Source organism: Aplidium turbinatum, chromosome 9 (genome assembly GCF_918807975.1).
Source record: "Aplidium turbinatum chromosome 9, kaAplTurb1.1, whole genome shotgun sequence".
Lineage (NCBI taxonomy): Eukaryota > Metazoa > Chordata > Ascidiacea > Aplousobranchia > Polyclinidae > Aplidium > Aplidium turbinatum.
The window spans coordinates 24,073,496-24,080,793 of record NC_137480.1 but is presented as its reverse complement, the minus strand read 5'-3'; the positions used below and the strand labels follow the sequence as shown (position 1 = coordinate 24,080,793).

The 7,298-nt window shown below is 38.7% G+C and overlaps 4 non-coding genes across 4 annotated transcripts; 1 reads left to right on the top strand and 3 right to left on the bottom strand.

Annotated features, from left to right (window-relative positions):
• The first annotated feature begins 2,667 nt into the window (after window positions 1-2,667).
• Window positions 2,668-2,749, top strand: Trnas-aga (transfer RNA serine (anticodon AGA)). The gene has a single exon. It is a non-coding gene; the product is annotated as a tRNA-Ser (tRNA).
• A 144-nt stretch (window positions 2,750-2,893) lies between these two features.
• Window positions 2,894-2,975, bottom strand: Trnas-aga (transfer RNA serine (anticodon AGA)). Its single transcript has one exon. It is a non-coding gene; the product is annotated as a tRNA-Ser (tRNA).
• Window positions 2,976-3,710: 735 nt separating this feature from the next.
• Trnas-aga (transfer RNA serine (anticodon AGA)) lies at window positions 3,711-3,792 on the bottom strand. The gene has a single exon. It is a non-coding gene; the product is annotated as a tRNA-Ser (tRNA).
• Window positions 3,793-6,768: 2,976 nt separating this feature from the next.
• On the bottom strand, window positions 6,769-6,850 carry Trnas-aga (transfer RNA serine (anticodon AGA)). The gene has a single exon. It is a non-coding gene; the product is annotated as a tRNA-Ser (tRNA).
• Window positions 6,851-7,298: the final 448 nt, after the last annotated feature.

The following is a 7,298-nucleotide window of genomic DNA, read 5'->3' as shown; positions in this document are numbered from 1 at the left end:
ACCATTGGCTTCAAAAAACAGCCTTGCCATCATACCTCTCCGTAAAACAGATTGAAAGAATCCTTGTTTACTCATATTGTTTTGTTTGTTTAGACTGCCAGGAATAAACCACCTTCATGCCGGTGAGGTTTGAATTGGAATAGGCTATGTCTTTAACAATATAGTTTTGTAGGATGTTTAGACTAACCTGAAGTATCAGGGTAGTTCTTCAACGTGTTGGAGCATAGCATCTTTTCACATATAAACTAGGTGGGCAGTTGCCCACCTAGTCCCTACACTCGCCCCCTAGCCCTTTCTTTGCCCCCCTAGTTTGAAACTAGGTGGGCAATTTTTAAGACTTAATTTTTGTTTAAGTTAGATCCAAGTTAAAGAATGAACAGTTAAATGGAAAGCTTCAGCATACATTTAGAACTTATGAGCCTACCTTTGACCTTACTTATAATATCCTCAATGTACCATTTAAGCAGACTATCAATTTGTGTTGTGAATACCTCAAATTTTGTGTGAGATTCTAAACGTCTGACTTACCGAAATTTGTTTGCTGATTTTCATCAAAATAAAATACCAGGTCTTTAGAACCATCTAATTCATCAAAGATTCAACTCATTCTAATATCTTAGCAGTTGTGTTTCATATAGGCTATTATCATAGTTGTTTCTTTTTACTTCAGTACAAGAGACCTCTGCAACTAAATGTTGCTAGATTAAATTTTATTATATTATTATTTATCAAATATTGTGGGCAGGGATGAATATAGGAATCAGTTATGGATCTCAAAAGTTTAGTCTAGGTATAGGCTAATATGCCTTTTTATCCACGATTTGCCTGAAAAACCTGCATTTTTAAGCTTAGGCTACATGTTTTATGCTCGGAAAAAAAATGCCCTTTTTTTCATCATTTACGCGCAAAAAGTGCCCTTTTTAACATAACTCTCGCGCTAAAAGTACCCTTTTTTGAAAATTTGCCCACCTAGTCCCAATTTGTGAAAAGATGCTATGTGTTGGAGGTTACATAAAGTTCTTGTGCAAAGGGAGTCAACGCTATGTTTATAGACCAACTAGCAACAGACCTACAAGTCTATAAATTTATTATAGTTTTACAATAGCCTTCCCACTATAGCAGTGGTTCTTAACCTTTTGCCTTGTCGGCACCACCTTGAAAGTAGGCTACCAATCAATTCTCGCACCCCCTATTAGGATTGGCTGAAAGGTAGGCTAATAGACTCCTAGTCCTACAGTTCCAAATTTTTGTTGAAACTTTGTAAAACAACTTTGCTTCTTACGTATATTATAACAAATCTTGCTTTCTAACAATTCAACATCCCCGCACCACCTAGGCACCAATCTCGCACCCCATAGTGTGTGCGTGCACCCTTGGTTAAGAACCCCTACACTATAGTTTACAAATAAATTGCTTGTCCTTTTGCAAATTGGAAATTTTATAGACTCGACCCAGGCAATCAAGTGGACTTAGCATTTGCAAAGTATGATGTGGGGTAGGGTGACAAGTCTTCACACTCGTTGGTTGACGTTACTTGTCAGCCTTCATGCGTATTTTTTAGTGGTTTTGATCGATTTGATCTTTATCCTCTGATTGGGAAAGCTTTTTGAGAACTTATTTCAGGTAGTTTTGCATAGCCTACTTGTAGAGGCTTTGAACCACTGACACAGACCTGGTCACCAAGATTGACAGAGTGAAGTTTCCGATTGTTGAAGTCTTGTTGCCTGGGAATTATTCACTAGGTGCCGCTGAATGGAGAGCAGTGCTGAAGTACGTTGCTCAAGCGCACACTTACAGAACCGAACCAGCGCCGCTTGATCGTAAGTCGAGCGCGTGACCACTGAGGTGAGCTAATTGGTAAGGAATTGTAAGTTATAGCCTGAACTCACCAATTCCTTCTTCTTTGTTTTTGGTTGTTTGTTGTTTTTGAAATTATCACACAAGAGTTAATTGGAGCTTTAAAAATTGCTGACTAAGGTGAAATTTTTATTTCAAGTTAAATACTGTATTTGTGATTTTTGAGTGCCCCTCTTTCCCACCCACCAACCAAATGAGTCACGCAACGCCACTGCTAGCCAGTATTGCCTTTTTGTTTTGGACGGGACGATGAGGAAGCGCAAATACCGATGCAGAATGGTTGCCGAAATATAAAACATTTGAGTGAGAAGGACACAACGTAGAAAGTCATCTTCCAACTCTGTCTGACGCAAATAAAAAATGATTAATTGCTTCAAGATCAAGCGGCGCTGGTTCGACTCTCGGGTTGTGCGCTTTAGCAATTAACGCATTCTAAGGACTGCTCTCCATTCAGTGGCATCTAATGGATGGAATAATTTCCCGGCAATAACACTTCAACAATCGGAAACTTCACTCTGCCAATATCTGTGACAGGGCCTGCGCGTCAGTGATTCAAAGCATCTACAAGTATGCGAAACTGCCAGGATTAAGCTCTGAAAGAAACTTTCCCAATCTGAGAATAAAGATTCAATCAATCAAGCAATATTGGTTGGAAACTTTGGGAACTTCTGAGTTCTGACCCACTTAGAACTTTTCATATGAACAGCAACCTGTGTTTGTTGTCAGCAATAAACAGTCAGCTTCCTTCAGCAATTCTACTTAAACAAACCAAGGAAAAATTTACTTGTGCAAGTGAATCCTTTGCAGCAGGTCGTTGTGGCCGAGTGGTTAAGGCGACAGACTAGAAATCTGTTGGGCTCTGCCCGCGCAGGTTCGAATCCTGCCGACGACGTTTACATTTTGGTTTGTGCAAATATTTTGTTACCAAACCGTAAAAGTTTGTAACGTTGTTTCAAGCGTTCCAACAATGCAGTGGTTGGAACATTACAAACTTTTAAGGTTTGGTAACAAAATATTTGCACAAACCAAAATGTAGCGTCGCCGGCAGGATTCGAACCTGCGCGGGCAGAGCCCAACAGATTTCTAGTCTGTTGCCTTAACCACTCGGCCACAACGACCTGCTTGGTTTGTTGGATTTGTAGACTTTAATTTGTTTTCCTTAAAGAATCTTAGAGCTTCGGAAGAGAGTTTGTCTTGTTGAACCATAGGCATACGAAGCCGAGCAACGTGATCAAGTTTAACATCTTCAAGTTTATTACATTTACATAAACATAAAACTACGCAACAAATTAAGTATCGAACGTTTTCGACATCACAAGATGTCCTCTTCGGGAATAAGTATTTTTTTCAGATGTAGTTAATTTGTATGTATATTATTCCCGAAGAGGACATCTTGTGATGTCGAAAACGTTCGATACTTAATTTGTTGCGTAGTTTTATGTTTATGTAAATGTAATAAACTTGAAGATGTTAAACTTGATCACGTTGCTCGGCTTCGTATGCCTATGGTTCTTTAAGAATCTCATAAAAACACGTTTGAAACAACATCACAAATTTTTACAATTTGCAATAGATTGAGTTTCGCTTTTAGCAGCATGATCGCTGTTTTCTTTGCAGTGTTACTGTACAGTAGATACAAACGACCTGTTTCAACCTGATGCTGTAGATTCGCTTTTGTGGTAGCGGTTTGCACTAGCTTTCAGAACACAGTTTCCTTGTCATGTGCTTCAAGCACTAGTTGAATGATGAATGGTGTGTAGAGTCAATGTGTCACAGCAAACCGAAAGCATCAGGCCATTTTTACCGAGATTAGTGACGTCTCACGGTTCAGTAAAAAATCATCGGTATAAAAACGTCGCCGGCAGGATTCGAACCTGCGCGGGCAGAACCCAACAGATTTCTAATCTGTCGCCTTAACCACTCTGCCACAACGACCTGCTGAAGTTGAATGATTGAATCTTTATCCTCGGACTGGGAAATCTTTTTGCAGAGCTTAATCCTGGCAGGGCTTCGGTAGAGAGTTTGTCTTGTTGAACCATAGGCATACGAAGCATTAATCCTGGCAGTTTCGCATACTTGTAGAAACTTTGAATCACTGACGCAGACCTGGTCACCGAGATTGACAGAGTGAAGTTTCCGATTGTTAAAGTCTTGTTGCCGGGGAACTATTCCATTCTTTAGATGCTGCTGAATGGAGAGCAGTCCTTAACGTGCGTTGCTCAAGCTCACACCCCGAGAGTCGAACCAGCGCCGCTTTATCTTGAATTTCTCTTCTTGTAAGAACATAGGAAACAATAAGACATTTATTTGATTGTTACATAAATTAGTCTACCTGCCATTCTTCAATTGCCGGCACATTAAAATTTTACAAATAATGGAAACAATATCTTTGAGCCCTGAGAAAGTGGTGGTTTGAATCCATAGCAAGTAGGCCAACTGGGTGTATGAAATGTATTGCAGCGCTATTGTTTTCCGCAAGAGGCATCAGCGGGTAACGTTTTATCAAACGTTAAAGTCTTGAAACGCAAAACAATCCTTGAAGCATTCCATTTTGTTAAGAAATATAACTAAATATGTGTTCTACTGTAGCCTACTTAAGCGCATAGTTTTCATTATGTATGTGACGCCATGAAAAAGCTATTATTATAATTATTGGAAACAAATTAATGTAAAACGTAAAAATATCTACAATCCTCTGCTGAAGTCCTGCGTGCCCAATGCGCCGATAAGATTAATAAAATGGGATAGAGAGCGCAACACCAATGAAAAAAAATTGTAAAAAGGAAAATGTATTTTTTTTATTTGTTTTCAGGAGGAACCAAGTTCCTCCTCCTTCTGGATTCGTTGCTACTTGAGGCCGAAATAAAATAATCAGTTTCAAACTTGGCACGCTTGCAACACGGACAGCAGCTCATATTTTAAGAGCCCCCATCTCATTCATTCCACTGTTCAGCTGGGATGAACAAAAACAAAAAACAAAAAAAAATTAAAAGAAAAGGTTGGTTTATTGACTCATTTGATCCAACTGTTATTTTCATCAACACGCTGCTTTTGAAGAAACCACCCAGACAGCAAAATCCGCCATTTTTACATTGATTCAACGTTTACAATGGCAGATTTTGCTGTCTGGGCAGTGGCCTACTATTTTTTTTTAAGAAATACACCGAAGAAAGACAATCAAAAGTCTTTTTTTCTGAATTCTGGCCTTTCCATGTCTCATTGCGGTTGAACATTATTTTCCAGATTAAATCATTAAGGTTGCGATACTTTGACAAGTTGATTGAGATATTTAATGCTGATTGATGAGTGTTTGCTGCTTTGAAAATGAAGCTTTTTCGTTCTCGTCGCAAAATTGGTAGGTTTTGTCTAACGAACGTAAAATTGGCATAAAAACTGCCATTGGTTTGCCTTTTTCAGCTTAACAAAAAAGCAAAATAAACTCAAATTATTTTACTCAGCGTCTTTAAAGTCGGCACGTTGTGCTCAATTTTGTATTTTTCTAAGAAATTTTACGCTTCAGTACATGCATAGCGTGAGTCATGGTTGAGTGAAGCTCCATCTTTTTTTATGAGCAAAGGTATCGAATTTCGTTCCCGCAGCGAACGGGCTTCATGCTCCTTAGTTTCTGACTTAACTTTTGTCCCTTCAGATTATTATTGTTGTGAAGAATATGTCATGCAGTCAAGCAAGTCAGCAGTGCCTGTTGATGTGCGCTTTGAGAATTTTTTATGCGGTTTGGTTGTGTAAGCCAAGAAATATTTAGATATGAAAATTGCATAGCCGAATCTTCAACCAAACAAGACAAATGGAAGAAACCGAATCGCTTCACAAACTTCAATTTGCATTCTGAGCAGTCAGTGTTGCAGTTAGTTTTAGATTAGTATCAACTAAAAGCTTTTAACAAGTAGGAAAGCAATAAGGGAAAAATATGCTCCTAAAATTTTTTCGTCAAACAGCAAATGATAGTTCAACTTATCAACAAGCGAATTGAAATAACTCTTCAGATTACATCAGAAAAGATAATGAAGATTTAATTAATTTGCTTAAAGCAAGCTAACGTTAATAGCGCGTTTTAAAAGAAAAAAATAGTGTTGTGACGTAATGCAAAATATGTTTATTGACTTTGGCGACATTTTCGCGTTTTGAAACACCTCATTACAATGCTGCCTCTTGATTGTGCGCATGAAGAAATCATTCCATCAAATTCCGTTCAGTGGAAGTAGATTCTGCGTGGAGCAGATACAGATGACTCAGTGACTCATACAGTCATACTCTAGGCTTTGGATCGATGTGAAAACGGCAAATTTTGTTGGCTGGGCAAGGCCGTACAAGCATGTCTATTACGATTATATATACAGTAATCGTGTGTATATAATACACACACAAAGGACATCATTAATGAGCATGAGTGTTGGTCTTTGTGACGTAATAGAGAAAAGGTTCTTGCTTTCATGTTTGCGGCTTGCAACTCTGCATAGTGTCACGTAGAAGTTGAGATAGATGTTTTTAATTGCATGAAATTATTTTTGTTGAAATTGAAACGGTTTTTATTTTTTAGTGGTTTCTGGTAGGAATTGTTGCATAACAGTTTTAACGGAGCTGTGAACATTGACTGTGGGCACTGGGCAGCCAGAGTTTAATTAAGTTTAAAAAATAAGGTGAAATTAGAAATCTACACCATCTTGGTCATACAAACTTATTTAATTTATATACAAATGCTAATTTTTTACGTTTTCTGTGTTTAATCGAATGAATCAAACTGATTCACTAGTAGCAAAGTGTTTCAATGCAAGGTCCCCTGTTCGATCGTATATTTCAACTAGTTTCGTATATGACCAAGAAAATGAGCTGTCTGCAAGCTTCAACAAGAAGCATAAACAGCTTATTAATAAAGTATTAGTTAAAAAACTACGTCGCCGGCAGGATTCGAACCTGCGCGGGCAGAGCCCAACAGATTTCTAGTCTGTCGCCTTAACCACTCGGCCACAACGACCTTGAGGTGTTGGTTTAAAAGAAACTTATTGGTGGTGAGGTTGCACAATTCAAGTTTTTATTTGAACAAGAAGTGCCGATCGATTGTTATTATATGTTTGTCTTTCACGAATTTGCATGTTGGTTAAATATTCATTTGTTTCGTTTGGGGGCGGCCGGCGACCCTCATCTTGTCACTGGGACCCCAAACGATCCTCCCAAACACCCTGAGCATGTGGACAATGGTTTGAGCTCCTGAGTATCATTTCTCGACGTTCTACACATGGGCACTGTAACATGGGCAGTGGGCACATGGGCAGTGGGCACTGTAACTGATCGATTAATTTTGTTAAGTTTTATTATCCAACATCTTGTTCACGAGCACTAGTTGAAAAGCATCTGGGTCGATTCCAAGTCAAGTCTCATCACAGGCTTTACAATGATCGTGTCTAGGTTCTTTCTTGCTTAAG